This window comes from Solanum dulcamara, chromosome 2, assembly GCF_947179165.1.
Source record: "Solanum dulcamara chromosome 2, daSolDulc1.2, whole genome shotgun sequence".
Taxonomy (NCBI): Eukaryota; Viridiplantae; Streptophyta; class Magnoliopsida; order Solanales; family Solanaceae; genus Solanum; species Solanum dulcamara.
The window spans coordinates 49,795,415-49,819,096 of NC_077238.1; positions in this window are offsets into that span (position 1 = coordinate 49,795,415).

Genomic DNA, 23,682 nt, shown 5'->3' on the forward strand with positions numbered 1-23,682 from the left:
AAATTCTAGACTTCTCTCCCAAGGTTCCTCAATAATTAATCAAGCTTTGGTTAGGGTTTCTTCAAGATGAAGTATCCTTTCTAAAATTCAAGTCCAATTTCAATCAAGGTATGTGTGGACTGATTCATGAGTCTCTTCCACTCATAGAGTCCAAGGTTTATTCCAAAAATCTCATGAAATCTTATTACTTTTAAACTTCAATTTTTGACGAATTATGTTGGATTGTTTCAATTACATTTTAAATCATTATTAAAGATCATTGTAAATATGTTTCTATATAAATTACACTATTTCAAGATGGATCATGATTGTCCATGCATGAAGCTATTTTCTATGATGAATTACATGAATTTTGATTATGAAATTCAAGGTTTTTCAAGGTATTCTATGGTTTTAAATCAAATTTATTATGTCTATGAGTTTTTCTCTAAATTCAATTATGAATTATGCTCATGAATTATAAGTATGTTTAAGAAATGAATTTCATGAAATTTATGAAAAATGGTGACTTCAGGCCCTAAGTGGTGACGTAGGACCTTATGATATGAATTATGCAAATATGATATTGTAATGATGAAAGCCCAATACTCACATTGCAATTATGTTATGGAATGAGCTTTTCTATAAATTGTGAAGTTTATGAACAAGTTATGATATATGCTATGTATGTTTACTATATTTCTTGGGATTTGACTTAGCACCAAAACCTTTAATAATGATTTAAAATGTAATTGAAACAATGCAACAAAAGCCTTAGTAGCAGCCTCCTTTCTCTTATACTATGTGCCACCATAGGTTGCCTTCATGGCTTAGCTAGTAGATCTATATATAGCGTATGTATATGACCTGCCTAGTGGGGTAGAGTCTACCTTGGCAACTAGATTCCCCTCTCTTCATTGTATGGGGAGACAACGGGATTCCACATTATAGCTCACATGGTCTTACTGTCGGTTATGGTTCCTATCTCGCATAAGTATATGCTCATCATGTTATTTTATGATTTTCAACTAAGTTCTTTAAATGCTTTGATCATCATGTTGTCCTCATAACTTTACCAATATTCTTTATTATGTACATCCTTGATCATTGCATCTTATGATTTATGTTTTATTTCATGCCCACATACTTAGTACATTCAAACGTACTAACGCATATTTGCTGCATACATTGTGTCATAATGTTGGTCTTGAGGATCATACTCATTTAAATGGCTAGTAGAGTTTCCAATAGTCAAAGTTGTTGGGGAGTCCTCATCTTATCAAGGACGAATTATGACTTTGTTCTATTCTAAAAACTTTGTTATGTTTTGATTTTAGGGTTAGCTAGGGATATGTCTTAACCCCGCCCATTTTCATGATTAGAAGCATTAGTTGGATAAATGCTTTTGAGTCTATATTGTCATGTTATATTCTCTTCTTTTAAGATTCATAGTTAGACTCTCTTATGTTATTTCCGCATTTACTTTACCTTATTTATGCATTATGCTATGTCAAGAAGCTTGGTCGAGTCATGATATTTTCCTTCTTTCATATTATAGATCGTGAGATATAGGTGTACCCTAAGAAACTTATGCAAATTTATGTGTTTCTTGAATCTCTCTACATATGCCTCTTCTTTGAGGTGGTAGAAATAGTAAAGCTCAGATCCTTATCGATGAGGTACTCTAAGATAAAGCAATCAGAAAGTAAAGAGATTGCAAAATGGATTTAGAGGACCAATCATGTGTTTAACCTTATTTAATCTGAAAGAATGCACTCTTATTCATATGAATCGTGCGTTGAGCTAAAGTATGTTATCATCTCAGAACCTTTTTGAAATCTTTCTATAGATTATACCTTTAAGGGGAGAGTATGTTCTAGAATGAATTGGGTAGTCTTGTAACCCAAAATATAGTGTGATTTGTGGCATTATAAGCCATTAGTAATAGATTGCCCATAGTTAGAAGTTTGAAGTTCGAAATTAGAAGTGTAGTAATGTTAAAAGAGTAGGGATAGTGATTAAGTAAAGTATGTATTTGTATTTATGAACCCAGTAAGTTAGTAAGGAGTTGACGTTCCCTTATGTGTTTTTACTAAGACTTAATGAGTGTGTGTAGATCTTTTGTTAGTATTTCAAAGAGAGTTACTGGTTAAGGTAACTTTGAGTATGCCATTGTGTTAGTATAGATGAAGTCTAGGTGGTGAAGTGATGCTAACATGTGAATTAGTTTAAATTGATAGGCTTGCAATGAGTGTGGTGATGCAATTAGAGAGTATACGTGCTCCCTATGTGAGGCAGTAATTTTTGATAAATATTTAGGTAGAAGAGGACTTTAATCCTTAGGAAGGGAGATGTTCACCTAAGATAATATAGTATATAGTCACGTGAGGCTCTAAGCTAATAGTTTTCTATGTGTTCTTAGTTAGTATCCTTGACTAAAGTGAACGTAGGCTAGTTTAAAGAATATGAAATAGGTCTACAAACTTAGAAAGTCGTCTTTAGACCTAAGGAGGAGATGATAAGTTGATGTACTCAGAAAGAGTTATTATGCGGTAGTAGTTCCTTCCTACTCTATCTAATTCCTCAGATTTTGATTCGTTTGAAACTCTTTTTATGTCTTGCATATCAGTGTTATGCCTCATGACCTACGTGCATGCACTTCAAACAAATTCATGACTATGCTCAGTTCCTATAATATGAAGAAAAATTTAGCACAGTGATCCTAGTCCTTACTTCATGAAATTGAGAATTTCCAGCCCGGTGTTATATGAATCATCATATATATTAACTCATGTTTCCAAGTACGCTCAGTCCCATGAACTCATAATATACTCTTAATGGCTAGTGAAATCACCCTAAGTCATGCATATTCTTATATAAAATTTTTTGAACTATTCGTGCTTATGATCTTTTCTCTTTAAGACCTTCTAGTGGTTCTCTTTCTATTTTGATAGCGATGTTGTAATATCTTAGTATTAGCTTATATGAGAGGGTAGACGACCTTTATAACGAAGATAATAGTATGCTTATTCCATATATATATGATTGTAATTATTGAGGAAGACCAAAATGAGGTTTGATTATATGTAGTAGCTACATGATAATATTTGGTGTGTCCTTATATTGATTCATGGAATTTGATTTGATAGATAGGATAAGAAGGTGAGAAATTCTTAAAAGAAATTGTTACCTAAAAGTCCATGGAGTGGCTATAGTACTAGGCTTGAATATGGTTTTGATAACATGTAGATTAACGCATGATAATTAAATGCTTCTTGATATAAGCTTGAGTTTTGTTGAATGTAATAGTACAAGTAATTCATTTCTCTTTTAGTCCAACTTGACCATCATTAGAGGACGAGTGATTCCAAGGTGAGATATTGTAACACCTCGAAAATCTTTAAGCTAAGACCCAAGCCATTATTCATGTGTATAGGATCGTTGTAACATTCCTCAAAATACTCATAAGTGCCTCAAGAATGCCTTGTGAATATGTTGCTCATGTAATGCATTATCCTAATTCTTTTTGGCAAATCTAAATCCGAAATATCGATTAGGGGGTCAAAATATGTGGGAAAAAAGTCTTGGTGGATTTTTAGGACTCATGTATCGAAAGATAAATTTTGTCAAAAATTGCACAAAATAGTGAGGTGCGCGGCTGCTCCGCGTTGCCGACTTATTCTCATTCAGTGTAATTTTTCTCTGATTCAAAATCTAGCCAAAATATCATTCGCTAAAAACTGACCTATCCGAGAGCATCTACCCATCGCGGACCTAGCCAAGAAATTTTTTCCGAATTCAGTTTTTAAGAAAGGCAACTTTATAATTTTTCCTAATTGTTAGTTAATCAACCTGATCTTTTTTAGGGCCTAATTCTATCTATAAACTACCCTAAACCCTTAATTCCATTCATTCTTCTACAATTCACCTACTCAAATATTTGTGTCTCTACAAGACCTCTCAAGAACTCCATTGACGACCTCCAAGAAATTCACTCAATCTCTCCATCAAAACTCTCAAATTCTTTCGAATTCTTTGGTCTTCTCTCTCAAGGTGTGTGGGTATTGATTCATGTATTCTTTCATCCATGTAGCCCAATCAATTTCTCAAATTTTCTATTAAATTCAAGTATGTGATTTTATGGGTTTGCTTTAATTGCATTATTTTACAAGAGTTTCAAGAAAATATATTTTACTTTAAGTGCATTATTTTCAAGAAATATTTCAAGAATGTATTATTATATTTAATTTCAAGTGTATTATTTTATTAAATAGTTAAAGAAATTATAATTAGCTTTAAGTTCAATGATTCTATCAAAGTTTTTCATTCCAAGTACGTGGGTATTCCCCAATGGATTCCTTTAATTTATTGAGTTCCAAAAGAACTCAATTATCAAATTTAAATTAATCCAATTTAGTGAGGGTTTCAAGTCAATTCTTCATGGGTCTTTCTCAATTGATTTTAATAAAATTTATTATTCTATATTATGCATGAATTTACTGTGATACATAAATTTAAATGGATTTCATATGGACTCGTGTATTATTTCAATGCTTTTCATTAAGAACCATGAATTTTATGAAGGTTTAACGAATGACTTACGAAAACTATGAATTATGTTTCAAGTATGAATGAATGAATTGTGAAAGGTTTTCTGACAATATGAATGAAATTATGATTTAGATGCTTAGAAAGGTAAGTGACTATATGAATTATGTTATGATCTTGATTTTGAAGGAGATAGTTTTATGATATATTTTATGATGTGGGTTGGTATGGAATATTACCTTTTGTAAGGCCCCCAAAATTAAAAAGTTGGAAGAAAAGAGTTGGAAAAGATATTCCTCGAAAAAGATGTAGCGGTGATCTCTACGAGGTTCTATATGGACTATTAGGACCACAACCCTTGGATTCCACCCGTGAAGAGGCTTAGGAAATGGAAATTTCAGGGTCAGTACGGATCTTTGTACAACCGGTTCTAGGTTCTATAGATCGTACAACGGCCCTTGCAAGAAGGTCTTCAGAAAAGACTTTGGGATTACTTTCCACGAGCTAGTTCCCAGTCCTTGGTTAGCTATAAGGCCCATCATGGTGCTCGTATAATTTACCCTTCAGTAAGCCATTCCACCTCCATTCCCACTAACCCCTTACGGTCTATGGCACGTTGTACAACTCGTAGTGGCCTACGTATGGGTCACTCTTCAGGAACCCAAATCCCATCCCCATCATGGACTCTTGTACGGTCCGTATTTTTGTGTATGGTCCGTCAAGGGTATCCGTGAAGGATGCCCATTCAATTATTTTTTGTGGGTGTTTTTGTCTTTTCTCCATTATTTTAATGTTATATTTGGACAGTTTTAGGGGATAAATCCTATTCTATTAATTACCCAAAGTGCTCCTAAGTCCATCATTCACTATTTCTCACCCAAAACACAAATAATCTCTCTAGAATTTCTCCTAATTTCCTCTTCTTTCTAAAGCAAGCTTCAAGAAATTCCAAGTTCAAGTCTCCATATTCTAAGAGCATTTAGGGATTTAATTGACCAAAGTATGTGAAAATTCATTCATAGATCTCTTCATCCATAGGGTCCTAAGGTTTTTCTTAAGATTCTCCTTTTATTAATTATATTCTATCCCTAATTCTTATGAAATTGCATTAGGTCTATTCAATTATGATTTAGTTTTTTATAATTGATTTATTTATGCATGATTCAAGTTTAAATTGCATTTTTTCAATATGTTTTCCAGGACCCATGCCTTATCCTATTTTCATGTATGAATTTAAGAAATTATGATCATGATTGATAAAGGATTCTATGAATGAACTATGAATGATTATCAAGTACTTATGAATGCTTCATGAAATGTAATGAATTATGTTTTCAATGATGACTCAAAAACGTATCTATGGTTGCGAAAGAAAATTCTCACACATTAATGAAAAGAGGTGAAAGGTTTTTTCACCGACTCACGAATTCATAAGGATGGAAAGGTTTTCTCATTCTTGTATGAATCAATCATGTTAATGAGCTACTGTTATGATAATTTTATGATATTGGATTGGTATCTATTATTTCCTTTCCTAATAGTGTTAATGAATATGAATTATGATTTTGACTGGGATAATGACTAAGCACTAAGAGGAATTTGAGGTGGGGTTTTGTCCGGAAGCTCACGTAGAGACCCAAGAAAACTCTAGTAGCAACCTCTAGTCCCTAACTACATTATCCGTGTACGTTTATATTAATTGGCCTAGCTAGTGGATCCAAAAATAGGTCAAGTTTATGATGTTCTCATGGAGTCTACCTTGGCAAGTAGCCTCTCTCTTTCAGTGTGGGAGTAACGTCGTATTCCACGTTATAGCTCGTATGGTCCTATATGTCTGTTATAGGTCCTATCCCACATATGTATATGCTATGTTTATAAGCTTATGATGATTATTTTATGAAGCATTGACAACATGATTATGATATTCAAATGTTTCAAAGTATCACTCATGTTTCTAAGATATTGGTCATACATCCCATGCTCATATTGATTCTGTCCTATTACCATTGTTCATGGATACTTTTCACATACTTAGTGCATTCCATGTATCAACACATACTTTTTTGCCTACATTGTATCATAATATAAGGTCTAACGATTATCACGCACCTCCCACTCATGGTTAGAGATTAAGTATTATTCTCCTATTGTTTGTGCGTCCTCTTGATTCAAGGTTGAGAAATTAGTATTTCCATTAATCCTTATGACTTTTAAGTTCATGTTGGTGAGCTAGGAGTATGTACTATGCCCCATCTAGTAGTAGAGGTATGTTAGATGTTCATGGAGTATGTTGTCATGTTATTTTTGAGTTTCTTTCTCCGTCATTGAGATATCTATGTAGAGACTTTATTTCCGTATTTATGATTTAGTCTTACATTTTAATTTACTTTATGTATGCTCATGTAGTGTATTCTAAGATAATTGGTAGGAGTCCTTCAGGGCCTAGCTTGGGTCACAACAAACTTGGTATCAAAGCACAAGGTTTAAGGTGTCCTAGAGAGTCTAATTGTCATGATCCAAACCTGTAGGCCGTGACGGGTGCCCGAACTGGATACTCATATGTACCCTTGCTTACTATAAGAAAAATTATCTACTATTTGAGTCTTAGCGTGCCAACAGTCAAGACAATATATATAAGCCGAGAGGCTATCGTAATATATAGGCATAATTGTTCACACATATATATACAACCCACATACATGTCTACAGACCTCTAAGAGTAAAAAGAACCAAAAACATAAGGCGGGACAGGGCCCCGGCTATACCCTTGAACACACAATATATACATCAATGGTCGGTACCAAAAGCAGGGCTCCGACATGATGGATCTCTTCTTAAACCTGCTGGGTGGAATCCTAAGCTGGTGGATCCTCAAGTCGCGCGTTTATACCTGCGAGCATGAAATACAGCCCCCCCGAAGATAGAGGTAAGTCAGTACGAAATATGTACTGAGTATGTAAGCATAAAACACCATAATGATATTATAGTTGGAACAGGGATGTAGGGGACAAGTATAATAATTAACCCATTACCTTGCCTGCATATTATGCAGTAAAATCATTTTCATCATAAGATCATATCATCTCTTTTCATCATATATATCACTTCATTGTGTCATCATATATGGAATCATACCATCGTACACGACATAACCTCATCGTATATATATATATATATATATATATATGTATATATCATAACTTATCTGGCCTATTATGGTGTTTGGTGTCACAAATGTATCACTATATTTGCACATGCATACCTACCTATGATATCCGTCCCTTTAGTGAGGGACTCAGTGAAGAGAGTAGGGTACATCTATAGCATACCCGCATCGTATATATACATACCATACTCGTCTCTCTAGTGAGGGACTCAGTGTTCCTTCGTTATATCACCATATACCATACCCGACCTATTATGGGACTCGGTGCCATAATCATCATATTTTATCTGGCTCAAGATGCAGTGAATACTTGTGTTGTTGTTGTATCGTTATATCGTCACATCATCATATCACCATATATAGCATCCCCTCTTTGTACATGGAATTACCCATCATGTCACAGTATCATATCGCGTCCGGCTCGGGACTCTGTGAAAGAAGTAGTAAAGCTATGCATGATATTAGGCTCGGCCTTGCGTAGGACTCGGTGAAATAAGGGTTGCCATATACACGAGTAGAGTAGTGAACCATCACTTGAAGACCAGGAAAGTAATTCTCTGAGGTACCCTTTAGATGTTATTAGGGATTACATCAATTAGGGACTCAAGAACCATAGGCGTGTACCAAGATAATGCCACACAGTTTATGCAATCAAAGACACAACTTACGCAATCAGTCACATAGCTTATGCAATCAGAGATATGGCTTATTCAATCAGAGACATTTATCCTCTCAAAGCCTTTCAGAATAGAAGCTTATATCTCCACTTACTATTCAACATATAGATGGATCGATAGTAGTAATTTAACTACTTTAGGACCCTTAGTATTCAGAAGTAACTATGAGTCACGAATTATATCTTCAACCTATAAATGGAATTACCTCTAAACTTATATCAGACATCATTTCATTTACTTTAAGAGATTTCAACGAAAGAAGGAGATAGGCCTTCAGAGATTTATGAATGGAATGACTCCCCAGTTTCGTATATATATAACTTAAGGCTAAGCCCTTTAGATGTTTTTTAGGATTTCATCAATTAGGGCCTTAGGAACCATAGGCGTGTACCAAGATAATGCCACACAGTTTATAAAATCAAAGATACAACTTATGAAATCATTTACATAGCTTATGCAATTAGAGATACAACTTATGGAATCACATACATTTATCCTCTTAGAGCCTTTCAGAATAAGAGCTTATGTCTCCACTTACTATTCAACATATAGATGGCTCAACAGAAGTAATTTAACTACTTTAGGACCCTTAGTATTTAGAAGTGACTATGAGTCATGAATTATATCTGGAACCTATAAATGGAATTACCTCTAAACTCATATCAGATATCATTTCATTTACCTTAAGTGATTTCAACGAAAGAAGGAGATAGGCATTATATGTACTACTCCTCATCCTACAAAAGACTTGAAAGGTGATAAGTCCACTTAGTGCAGGAGTTCTAACATCCAGAAGTGAAAAAGGGTCTTGAATCATACTCATAGCTTTATGAATGGAATGACTCCCAAGTTTCGTATATTTATAACTTAAGGCTAAGACATGCCAAAAGAAGGAAAGGGTAAGCTTCACATACCTTTTGTGGATTAATTATAACCCAGCTCGCCTCGTTATCTACTTGAACTATTAACATGAGAGTAATACTAAGGTTAATAATCTTTCACCTTTCAATTTATAACTCTACAACCAAGTACCCATAGGAATTATTTCCTTATCCAATGCCCTCGACTAGTTTGTTACTAGTTCTGAAGTTACCGAAAACCTGGCAGCATTTCCCCTATAATTTTAACATTCCCGAGATTTCATGTCATCCACCGTGTCAAAAACCATACCAAAAAACACAACCATCCGCATATACACCAGTATATTACTTAAACATTACACAATACAAAGTCCAAAGAACTCGCCCAAAGCTACGATATCAAAATAGTTTTTAATCTTTATTTCGCAAAACCTTTAATAATACAAAATGGAGGGTCATGTGGCTGCAACCAGAAGTAAACACACCCCTTTTAGAACACTTTTCAACCCTGAAAAACTCCATCCAACCAGCTGCAACTGTAGCACCATAATCGCAACACACTACTCGACTTTGATTTAACTACGAAGACTTCAATTTAGTTTATTCCTAGCACGACTAGAACTTTGGGGCTGTTTACTAACATTTTGGTACTTCTCCAAACAATAAATTTATATTACCAACACATTCATAACACCATGGTATACCCTAGATAATTAATTCATGGAACGAAATTGGAGAACTTACCCTTTTTTGGCTCCAAATCCGTGGCTCTCTTCCTCAAGTTTAAGGTTTCTCCTCTCTCTTGTTATATATTTCTCTTCTCTTCTTTTTGTCTCTAGAAGTCTCTTGATAAGAATGACTAGAGGATAAGTATGAACTAAAGTCATAAAACATATACATATATAGAGAGAGGCCACTTTTAGGGGTGACACGTGTCAACCCCTAAGTGGTGACACCTGTCAAGCCCTTATAGGGCCAACGTACCACACCTCCAACCATGGGCTTCCACGTGGCATGTGTGGGACCACCCCTTAATCTAGATTCTTTCACGTGGCACTCCCAGTTACTTCCATGTGGCACTCTCTCATGCTGCCATGTGGTACCTTTTTTTCTCCCTCGTGGGTTTGTAATCTCATCTTACTTTACGAACCTATGTAATTATTGCTACGTAAGATTGGTATGTACTTGAGTAATTTAAGCATGTAAGTTTTCCTAGTTGGTAGCTTACGTAAGTAAGACGAGTCCTACGACTAATTATTTAGTCTCCAACTTCTTTTGGATTCTTATAACTCTATTTCCAATCTTCTCTACTATAGGGTATCACATTCTCCTTTACTTAGAGTTGTTTGATAGCGTTATAGAGTATCTAGCTCACATGGTAACTCTTAAGAGCTTAAGAGTTCTTAAGGAGTCGTAAGAAGCTTTAAGAATCTTTAAGAAACTTTAGGAAGCCTTAAGAAACTTAAGAGGCTTATGATCCTTCCAAGAAATTTAAGATCCTTTCAAGAGACGTAATAACCTTTCAAGAGACTTAAGACCTCGTTCCAAAGTACAAAAGTATGGGGTGTAACACTAACATGCCACACTGAGTAGAGTTTTTTTCATCAGTGTGAAGCATGCCATATCTATGAATAGGAGCCTATAAGGTATTTAGAAAATTTCACTTTTTTCATCATTCTTATGTCTGGTGATAGAGTGTAACACGTGTTTTCTTTCTAATGCTTTATCTTTGCAATTATAAAATTATGCCTCCATGAATAATTCCCATGAGAAGAAATGTTGAGGAGGAGCAACAAGCTTCATACGACCCTTTGAATGAGCAAGGCTCTCATTCAGAGTTTCAAGACGTGTTTCAAGTACTTACCCAAGTAGTAGCTGCTCAAGCTAATAGGGAAGTTATGTGTGAAGCCTCGAAAGTTGGAAGTCAAAATTTTGAGTTAAAAATGGAAAGTGGGGAAAAGTTGTCGGAGGCTCACCAAAAGGGCCTTGGAGACTTGACAAAACACAAGAGTGCTTGCCAAAAGTTCCTGGAACTTGTCAGACTTAGGGGACGATTGGAGAGAAAGGATGGTTTGTTTGCAACTTTCCAACATGGCTTGTGTGATGATTCATCTCGCCTAAATATTCATAGAAGTTGGAAGGGTAAAGAGAAATTAAGCATGGGAAGTTATCTAATCAGCAACCCACCAAGTTGCCTAGGCAACTTTCCAAAAGGTTCAAGAGTTCACCCAATGGTCGGTGAGCAAAAACTTTACAGATTTTTTAATCATATTCATAGGCTAATTGGCGAGAATTCTAGGAGTTCAACGAGTCACCGATTGGAATGGATAGCTTGAATGACCTTGCAAAAAAGGACCTCAATAGTTTTAATTAAGTATATTTTGGTCCTTTCCGTCTTGTTTAGTTCTTAGACTACGTCATCTTAAGCCTATTAATAGAGAATATCACTACCCTAACCCTTTTAAATCCAGCCATCAGCCCTCAACAACATGCATCACGCAACATCCAAAATCCTCCAAATTTTGCAGGATAATAGCATCCCCAAAGATGGTTGAGCCTAAGAAATTTCAGCTCGAATGGATAACCGAAGACGTTAGTCGAGAGACATTGAAAAAGACAGCCGATGTTGCAGGCATAACAGTAACTCTCAAAAGGAACAACAATATACATCATCAAAAATGCTCCAAATTTTGCAGGAATACAGCAACTCCAACAATTGTAGAGCCCAAGAAATTTTAGCCCGAACGGAGAATCGGAGAGGTTAGTCGAGCGACCTTGAAAAAGATAGCCGATTGTAATGGAACCCCTTTTTTTCTTCTTCTTTGGCAAAATATGAATTTTAACAACTTTCAACAACTTGTATGTTAGCTATTATATGGACCCAAGAATTTAAAGTCCGAATGGATTCTCGGAAACGTTAGTCGAGCACCACAAAAGATATGACCGATCTCGACCCATGCAAAGAAAATTGGGTATACTTGATTTTCTTCAATTTAGCTAGGTTATGTACCTTAGTTGAATAGAACTAGTTTCCTATACTTGATCTTCCTAGTCGAGAGGAGTCCTCTCATTAGATATCTTCCATTTTATTTTCGGAGGTAAGGCCTTTCACGTCCCCCTCCTTGTACTTGTAAGCTTACTTTTATATATATAAGATGAAAATTTCGATGAAAAAAAACATTCTTTACACAAATCTTCTCTCTAGAATTCCCTCCCAAAGGTCAAAGTCTCAAGTCAAGCTAGGGTTCAAGGATCTCCAGGATTTGATGTCTCCTATTCAGGTTTCAAGTTTAATTCCAATCATGGTATGTGGAAATTCATTCATGGTGTCCCAAGGTTTTCTTCAATTCTCCTTTATGAATTATTCTTCTAACCCCTAATTCTTATAAAATTGCATTGGGTCATTTCAATTATGGTTTATTTCATTATCGTTGATTTACTTATGTATGATTCAAGATAGATTGTATGATTTCAAGTTGATCTCCATAGAACCATGCATTGTGCTATTTTTAAGTATGAAATTATTAAGTTATGAATGTGAATTGATGACATATTTATGAAAACCTATGATAATGATGATCTATAATTTCAATGATGTTTCAAGCAAGTATCAATGGCTGTAAAACAAAATTCTCACACACTCATGTTAAGGAGGTGAAGTATTTTCTCACCAACTCATGGATTCATAAGGATTGAAATGTTTTCTCATTCTTGTATGAATTAATCATGTTGATGAGATAATCTTATGATTTGTTTTATGATGATTGGATTTCTATTGATTATAGCCTTTTCTAATGATGATAGTGACTATGTTTTATGACACGTCAATTGGAATAATGTCTAAGCATAAAGAGGACTTTGAGGTGGGGTTCAGTCTGGAAGCTAAAAGAGCAACCCAAGGGAATCCTACTAGTAATGTCTAGTCACTAACTATGTTGCCTGCGTAGGTTTACCTTTATGACCTAGCTAGTGGATCAATAATCAACTCAATATAAGATGTTCTCACAGACTCCACCTTGGCAAGTATCCTTTCTCTCTCGATGTGAGAGTTACATGGAATTAGCTTAAATGTTCTTATATGTCAGTTTATGGTCCTATCCCACACAAAGGTTTATGAATTGTATAAATTCCCATGATTTTTAAGTTTATGATGCATTGGACACATGACTATGAATATGATGTTTAAATGTTTCCATGTTTTACTCATGTTTTTAAAGAAATTGTTCATGCATCCCATGTTCATATCACTTATGTCTTACTATGATTGTTCATGAATGCTTCTCACACACTTAGTGCATTTTATGTACTAACAAATACCTTTTACCTATATTATATCATAATGTAGGGTCCGATGATCGCGCTCCTTATGGCTAGAGTTGGATTTTATTATCATCACTTTATTGGTGATTCCTCATCTTTCGAGGGCGTAACCAACACAAGTTTTATGGTCTTTTACTATGACAGTTCTTTCTTTCTTTGGGTGAGCTAGGAACATGTCTTGTGCCCCCATCTAGAATAAGTAGAGGAATATTTTAGATATCATGAGTTGCATTTTTGATTATTCGGACATGTTACTTTAAGATTTCCCCTTATACGAGTATTTTTTTAAGACTTACCTTCCACTTATTCTTTCTGTGATGTTTTTCTTGTATGTGATTTATGCTAAGAGGCTTGGTTGCAGTCCCTCGGGATTCTGATCACCATGTAATGCCTAGGGATTAGCTTGGTTCATGACAAACTTTGTATTAGTGCACAAGGTTTAAGGTGTCCAAGGAAGTCTAATATGCAGCTTCAAGTAAAGTCTTGTTTATTGGTGCGAAGCCCACCACATCTATGAATAAGAGGCTATAGGAAATTTTAGGAAATTTCACTTCTTTCATGATCTTATCGTCTCATATAGTTGAATTCTAAGGCTTTTTCCTCTAACTCTTTCTCAATGGGCAAGGAAGCTCTCAACTCGCCTTTGTGCTAGAGGATTCTTGTGACCTTAAAACATCTCCAAATCTATTCCCACACTTAAAAATTGACCTTAATACCTATGCACAATTAAAAACCACTCTGTATGACACTACATATGGCTTCTATGACTCGTTATTTAGTCTATGGGTCATCAATATGAGTCTTCAATATTTACACGAGTTGTACAAATGACTCATCAACCCTGCCCACACTTAGCCAAAGTTCAGAATTCAGGACCGGACCCTCTTCTACGAGTCCATTCTATGACTCGTAACTCATCCTACTACTCATCCAGTTGAGTAATTTTAAAATTACTGAGGCTTGTCAATTTAACAAAATCAGAGATCAACTCTATGACTCACTCTACTAGTCGTCACCATTCCTACGAATCCTTAACTTGACTCATAAACACAGTTCCAATCTTAGTCAATTTTCCAACCTCATTATCATTCCTATGAGCCGCTCCTACAACCTATAGGAGTTCGTACAACTAATTTTCCTAAATGCCTCATAGCATCCTAGTTATAGACGTGGCGCTCTTCACACCGATGAAAAATAATCTACTCAATGCAGCATTTTAGACACCCTAGAATACTTGAACCTTGTGCTCTAATACTATGGTTTTCAAGACCCGACCTTGGTCCTAATAATAAAACGACAATTGAAACCCTAAAAGGTACCAACCAGGCATCTTAGCATATATTTCATTCATAAGGTAAGATAAAATATTGTAAAAACAAGCGGAAGAATAACCTTAAACATAAAATTCTAGAAATGAAAATAAAATCTAAAGTCATATGTCCAAATGGACTACATCAACTTTATGTCTAAACATGCCTCTCTCATACTAACATCGATGGGGCATAGTATAAGCTACTAGCTCCCCAAATAGGAAAGAAACCTCTCAAAATAGCAACATAGTCTAAGGGTAGCAAGAAAAGAAATAAGCTCGATAGGTAGTCCCCGAAGCATGAGGACTTACCAAATCAAGAGAATAAGTCTTTTATCTATCCATGAGAGTGTAAAGGATATTCATCAAGCCCTATATTTTAACACAATGTAGGCAAACAAAAGTATGCTTTAGTACTTTGAATATATTAAGTATGTGAGAAATGCAATACATGAGATAAAAACAATGACGTATGATCAAGGCTAGATCATATAATAAGTAGACCATTTACATGTAAAAGTGAATCATGAGTAAGGATATTGTCATTTTAAACCATAATGCAACCTTTTCAAGAGAACTTGTACAATGCATGGATAGTTATGAGTTATAATGAGGAATCATAAAAGAGCTTGAAAGTTTATAAGTTGTAGTAAGATCTTAAATCATATTGAGAGTTATAAAAGTATGGGTGACAAAACAGTATTTATTCTCTAAGAGACATATTAGCCATAGTAATAAATACCTTAATCATTGAGAGAAGGACCTTATACCTTGTGAGAGCGACCGTTAACCTATATATACTGGATGAGATATAACATGGAGTCCTAATGATTATTCGTACATCAGAGGAAAGGGGAGACTACTTAATAAGGTAAACTCCTATATGCCAATGTGGACCCACTAAGCTATATGAAGGATCGAGACTCAACTACGGGTGACCCTTAAGGAATCGATCCTCTACTACAAGTGATCCTTTATCCTACGGTAACACATAGTTATGGAACAAGGGGATCTTAATACGGTCTCTTGCCTTTACTATGGGAGAGAATGCCTATCCAAAGGTCCACTCAGTGCTAGGTAAACTCTTAACAGAATAGACAAACCATAAGACATAAAGTCAACATTATGTGGGATGGGCCATATCTACTATCCGCCCACTCTTCATAAGAACATAATCGTAGAATAGCTTCTTAACTTTATCTCATGTAATGTGAGCATAGACCTTCCATCATTACTCACCCTATCATGAACTTTCTTGAACATTATAGTATTATAATAAATAAAATATTTTTGCAAAAAGCACCTTTAAACTTATTTGTAGACCTTGTCAAATATTTATAAATCTTTTGTTCAATATACCTTGGAACTAAATATCATAGCTTATACTTGTAACTTTGGTCAAGCATGCATACATGATCAATTATCTTGAAAATCGTGGAGTTTAATTGAAAACATGCATGACCATATACTTTATATCAATCCACACATATTTCATGAAGATGACATCAATTTGGAATAGAATTGGATGTATTAATAATCCATATCAAAACCCTAAAGATGTTGAAGTTACAGGGGAATTGCTGCTCGATTTTCAGTAGCATCGGAACTAGTAACAAACTAGTCGAGTGTAATTGTTATACCCCGTACCTTTATGCTTCGGAATATCTTCTTAAGCTTCTTGAAAGTTGTCCTGTGACCCATATTATCTATAACATGACTAAATAACTCTAAGGAAGGGAGGACGTGATGCCCCATAAGAGTGAAGGTTGGAAATAGGTCTATAAGGATTTGAAATGAGTTGGAGGCCAAAATAACAAGTTGTAGGACTCGACTTACCTAGGTAAGCTACCAACATGGACGACATACATAACTAAGCCACTAGGGTAGATGTTGAGCTTATGTAGCAAGGATTACATCGGCTTCTAAAGTAAGACGAGATTACAAACCCACGGGAGAGGAGGAAGAAGACGTAGAACCTACTTGGAAGCAAGCAGGTGATGCACCTACTTGGACCAAATAGGTGACACACCTACTTGAAGTGGGTCCCACACCGCCAAGAGAGAGACCTATGGGTTTGCCAAGAAAAATAAAGGTAAGTTCCCTAATTTCTTTCCGTAAATTAACTATATAAGGTATCCTACGGTGATATGACGGTGTTTAACAACATAAAATGTATAGTTAGGGAAAAGAGGAGGTTTTTGTTCATGTTAACAGACCCGTTTTTGAAGATACCACTGTTAGTAAAATGAGTATAACTTCTTGTGTACGGCTTCTTTTCATATGATTGAAGATGTTTTGTAAAGATATTTCATAGGAATATAATGTTCATTTATGCTCTAAAACCCAATTTTGCTTTTATCTGCTCGAAAAAGGGTGCTTAACCATGGGGGAGCTGCTGCCCAGATTTCATTTTAGAAATTCTACAAGGACTGCTGTTGGTATTTTGGGCATATCATTTTGTACAAAATTGTTGTAGGGGTAATTCTAAATTATATGCGACCCTAAGACACATTTCTATAACTTTCATTAAGGACACAAATCCTGTTTCTCTCAATTACCCCTTCGGAACTAACCGACAATACACGACAGTAGGTTGTCCAGAATTCACGTTTTAATAATTTTGGCGAGTTTGATGAGTTTAGGTTATGGTAAGGGTTTTACTTCCAATTTTGAGATTATGGTGTGTTTATGAAGTGTATTATAAATTGTGTAAGTGGATGGAAATAGGTAAATTCCATAAATATGCTTGACGTTCGAAACAAACTGAATTGGAGTTGCTATAGTTAAATTGTAGTCGAAGCAAGGTATTGTATTTGTGGTGTGTGGATGCAGGTGCGTGGTGTTGTGTTGAAGGGCCTACAAGAGTTCTAAAGGGGGTGTGGTAGCTGATGGTTATATCCACCTAACCCCCCATTTTGTATAGTTAAGGGTTTTGCAAAATGAAATCTAGAAACCCTATTTTGGTATCGTGGTTTTAAGCGAGTCATTTGCAGTTTGGGTTGAATTATGTTGGTTTGAACTGCTTATACATGTGCTACATGTTGTTTTTGTTTTTTTATGTAGTTATTAGGAGTGTAATTGGAAATTCGGATAGGGCATATTATAAGGGAGGTGCTGCCCAATTTCCGTTAACACCTTAACTTGCTAAGGAACTAGTCGAGAAGGCGAGCGAGGAAATGAATGTTGTGAATACTCGTAGGTAATATAAGATGTTGGAAAAGTCTAAGGTGGTTGATATTCGTATTGATTCCATGTTAAATAGGTTTGGATGACGACGACGAGAACGTGATTAAAAGAAGTCCGTAAAAGGTATGTGAAGCTTTCTTTTGGCATGTTTTTGGCATAAGTATGTAAAGCCTATCTGTTCTTTCTTCTGGGCATGTCTTAGATCTATGTGATAATTGATATGTGTATGAAGCTTGGGGTAACTCTATTCATGAGCTCTGAACATGATTCATGATTCATAATTCGTGTTCACTATTGAATGTTAAGACTCTTAAAGTAGTTAAGCTTCCATTCCTCAAGTCTTCTATATGCTTAAAAGTAGTGTATGTAAAGTTATTTTTCCTCTCTTTTGGCATGACTTAGATGTAAGTATTGTGTATATAAAGTTTGAAGTTATTCCACTCTTAAACCTCTGAGGGTGAGTTAAGACTCTTGCTCACTACCTACTGATTAGAACTCCTGTAACAACTTGAGTCATTACTTTTCAAGTCTTGCATGTGATAGGAAGTGGTGCATGTAAATCTTGTCTTTTCTTGCTTCTAGAAAGACTAGACTAAAGGTACTATAGGACATGGATTTGGATATAGCCCCATTTATAGATTCTGGATATAGCTCATGACTTGTACCCACTTTTGAATGATAAAGGCCTTGAAGTAGTTAAACTACGACCCTTGAGCCTCCTATAGGTTGAATAGGGTTGGGATGTGTAATCTCCTATACCTAGGGGCTCTTGAACATGCTTTATGATGATATCTAAGGGATGTTTGATATGTTACAGAGTTTTGCGTGCATGTATATGGATTATGATATATATGGATCGGGCTAAACTTACCTCGGCACATTTTGCTATGTAAGGATCGGGTCATACGTTCCACGACAGGTTATGTATTATATGAATCAGGCCGTCGTACCTCGACATTATTATGCATTATATGGATCAGGCCGTCATACCTCGGCATCATCATGTAATATATGGATCGGGCCATCGTATCTCGGCATTATCAGGTGACATATGGATTGGGCCGTCATTCCTCGACATGTGCTTGTTGTATACCTTGATCGGGTTGTACATCCCACAGTGCTAATAATATGCACATGCCTATCATGATAGATGATGTGTTTGTAACACCGAGTCCCCGAGCAGGCCGGATACGGTATGTGATAGTAGTATATATGACTTTATTTTATGAGATGCAGGTATAGTACCCTATTAAATACTATACTTGGTTTCTTGCATCCCTGTTTCAGTTGTTATCTTAGTTATGTATGCTTATATACTCAGTACATGTATCGTACTGACCTCCCTTTCTTTGGGGGCCTGCATTTCGTGCCCGCAGGTAAAGATGTTCATTTCGGAGATCCGCCAGCTTAGGTTCCGCTCAGCTATGTTGGAAGTGCTCTACTGTTGCGAAGCCTAGCTTTTGGGTACTGGTCTTGCGATGTACATATATGTTTATACAGGGGTACGGCGGAGGCCCTGTCCCGCCATATGTTATCGTTCTTATTCTTAGAGGTTAGTAGACATATGTGTGTGGGTTATTTAGGAGTTTATTTTTATTATGCCTATGCAATATGTTGTAAAAGCTATTATGTGGTGGAAGCCTTATCCTCTGGCTTTCCCTTTCATGACATGATGCAAATAAAAGAGGCTACACGTGTATGAATATTTTATCACCCATTGGGTTCATGTGTTTGGTTCATATAACCAGTAGGCTATGTGAACATGAAAAAGTTTTATCCAATTGAGGTTTTTGTGAGTAGTATCATGTTATACATAGTCCAATTTGACTATAGTCGATAGATAGGTACAAGGGGGTCCAGGTCGGAATCCAGTCGCATCCCACGGGGTTGGGTAGTGACAGAAGTGGTATTAGAGCAGTTCGTCCTTGGAGTGTCTACAGATTGTGTCTAGTAGAGACTTGTCTATCGGTGTGTTGTGCACCACAACCATAGACAGGAGGCTACAGGACATTTAGGATGTTACTTTCTTTCATATCTACGATCGTGCGATAGAGCTGAGGCATAGGGAATGAAATTCCTCATACCAACTGGTGATTTCAGCAGAAGGACACCATCGATAGAAAAAGGTTACTGACGATATTGGAAGTTACACAGCACACAGGTAATGTTACACCCCATAGTTTTGTACATTGTAGCATGTTTTTGTTAAAAATATTGCCGTGGGATACATGTTATCTATGAGACTCCACCCAAGAAGTAACGGTTGGGAATAGGTTTATAAGAATCTGGAAAGAGTTGGAGGCCAAATAATGAGTCGTGGTACTCCATTTACTTACGTAAGCCACTAACTTGGATGTTGTACATACTTAAACTAGTTGAGTACATACTAAGCTTGCGTAGTACGGATTACATAGGCTCTTAAAATAAGACGAGAGGACAAACCTACGAAAGGGAGCAAAAACTAGTTTCTGAACTTATGAAAGCGAAGCAAGCAGGTGAAAAGCAAGCAGGTGACAAGCAAGTAGGTGACACACCTAGTAGGACCCACACTTCCACGTGGCAGCATGTGATTGGTGGCATGTAATGACGGGGCTGCCTAAGGATGTGACACGTGTCACCCTTAGAGGATGACACATGTCACCTTCCAAAAGGATATATATATGTGTAAAGTGCTGAAAATTTATCACATTTCAGCCTTCTCTCTTCAAAAAAAACTTGAGAGAAAAACCAAGAACAAGAGAGAGTATAGCTATGGGTTTGGTGGCCAAGAAAGGTAAGGCCCGATTTCTTTCCGTGAATTAATTATTTAAGGTATCCTATGGTGATATGACAGTGTTTAACAACATAAAATTTATCGTTAGGGAAAAGAGGAGATTTTGTTCTTGTTAACAGACCCGTTTTTTAAAGATACCACTGTTAGTAAAATGAGTATAACTCTTTGTGTAAGGCTTTATTTCAAGTGATACAAGATGTTTTGGAAACATATTTCATAGGGATATAACTTTTATTTAGCCTATAAAACCCTGTTTTTCTTTTATCTACTCGAAAAAGGGTGGTGAAGTATGGGGGAGCTGCTGCCCAGATTTCGTTTTAGAAATTTTATAAGGACTGCTGTTGGTATCTTGGGAATATCATTTTGTACAAAATTAATGTAGGGGTAATTCAAAATTGTATGCGACCCTAAGACACATGTCTATAACTTTTATTGAGGACACAAATCCTGTTTCCCTCAATTACCCCTTCGAAACTAAGAGACAATACAAGACAGTAAGTTGTCCAAAATTCACATTTTGATAGTTTTGACAAGTTTAACGTAAGGTAAGGTCTTTCCTTCTAATTTGAAGTTTATGGTGTTGTCATAGGGTGTATTACGCATAGGCGTTATAGTCGAATTGTTGTCAAAGTAATGTGTTGTTATTCTGAGTGGTTGCTGCAGGGGTGTGATGTGTGGTTGCAGGGCCTAAATGTGTTTTAAAGTGGGTTATGGTGCTGCTGGTTAAAGCCACATGACCCCTCGTTGTGTATAATTAAAGGCGTTACAAAATAAAGGATAGACGCCCTATTGTGATATCGTATTTTTGAATAAGTCGTTTGAAGTTTATATTGTATATTGTTGTTGTGAATTGCTTAAACATATGCTGCAGGTTTTTGTTTTTGGTTGGATGTAGGTCTTAGGGACCTAATTGGAAATCCGGATAGGGCACATTGTAGGGGAGGTGCTGCCCAATTTTTGTTAACACCTTAACAAACTAAAGAACTAGTCGAGGAAACGACTAAGGAAATAGATTCCATTAATACTAAGGTGCAACCTAAGATACTGGAAAGTTAAGAAAGGTTGATATTCATATTACTTTTATGTTGGATAGGTTCGAAGGATGACGAGGCGAACGGGATAAAGAGTAACTCACAAGAGGTATGTGAAGCTACCCTTTCTTCTTTTTGGCATGTCTTAGAAGTAAGAATTATGTATGTGGAATTGGTAATTGTTCCATTCTAAAAATCTAAGTATGAGTTAAGAGTTTTGTCCACTACCTACTGAATTGATAAAAAGGTAGTACATGTAAAGCTTGTCTTTCCCTACCTCCAAAGAGACTGGATCATGGGTAATCTAGGGCATGGATATGGAGGTGACATCATTCATAAGTTCTGGGTATAATTCATGACTTGTAGTCATGATTGAACATCAAAGGTCTGAAGGTAGTTAAACTACTACTCTCAAGCCTTCTATATAGTAAATGATAAGTGGAGATACTAGCTCCTCTTCCTAAAGGCTCTACAGTAACATATGTTTCCAATTGCACAAGTTGTGTCCTTGATTACATGATCTATAGGGCATGGTTTTGATACATGTCTGTGGTTCCCGAGGCCCCAATTGATGTAATCCCTAATGACATCTAAATGGTACTTAGGATAATTACTTTGCTAAGCTTTCAGTGATGTTTCACGTGACTATTTCATGGAGTCTCAGAACCTGTATTTACTTTTAAATGATAGGGGTCCTAAAGTAGTTGAACTATTACTCTTAAGCCTTCTATAAGCTGAATAGTGATGGGATGTGTAAGCTCCTAAACCTGGGGGTTCTTCGGCATACTTTATGATAATGGTTGAGGGATATTTGATATGCTGGTGAGTCCTACATGTATGTATATGCATATTACATTATATATGGATCGGGCCGTCGTTCCTCGGCGTTGTTATATAATATGCATGTATATAGATTGGGTTGTCGTATCTCAACACTATTATGCATTATACGGATTGGGCCGTTGTACCTTGGCACTGTTATATGAGATATGGATCGGGCCGTCGTACCTCGGCATTATCATTATTATGACATGATATAAGGATTGAGCCATCGTTCCTCGGCACGTACTTGCTATATACATGGACTGGGCTGTGCATTCCACAGCACTAATAATACATATGTGCTCCGGATAGCAGAACGATATAATTGTTACACCAAGTCCCTGAAGGGGCTGAGTACGATACGTGATAATAGTATGTGTGACTTTGTTTTATAAGATGCAGGTACGGTGAATAGCTAAACATTATACTTGCCCTGTATCCCTGTTGTAACTGTAATTCCTTATATACTGCTACATGCTTACATACTCAGTACATATGTCGTACTGACCCTCTTTCCTCGGGGGGGGGGATGCATTTTATGCCCGTAGGTACAGACGCGCGCTTTAGGGATCGGCCAGCCTAGGGTTCCACTCGGCAAGTGCCTGGCTTTTGGTACTAAACCTCTGATGTATATTTGTTTATTCAGAGGTACGGCGGGGGCCCTGTCCCACCTTATGTTATCACTAATACTCTTAGAGGTCTGTAGATACATGTGTGAGTTGTGTATACATGCGTGTTTAGTTGTGTCTGTATGAATTATATTCTTGGACGTTCCCTTTATCGTGGCAGCCCTATCGGCTCACATATGTATTTAAAACGGGACGACCCTACATGCTACGATAGCCTCACCGGCTTGTAAGTCGTGTTGTCTACTTAGACATTGTGACCTAAATAGGTGACAACTTTAATTACGGTTACCAGGAGTGCATGCGAGTTTCCAACTAGGGCACCTAGTCGCAGCCCATGAGGATGGGTCATGACAGGTAAGCAAGGCACGAATAATAGGTGCCA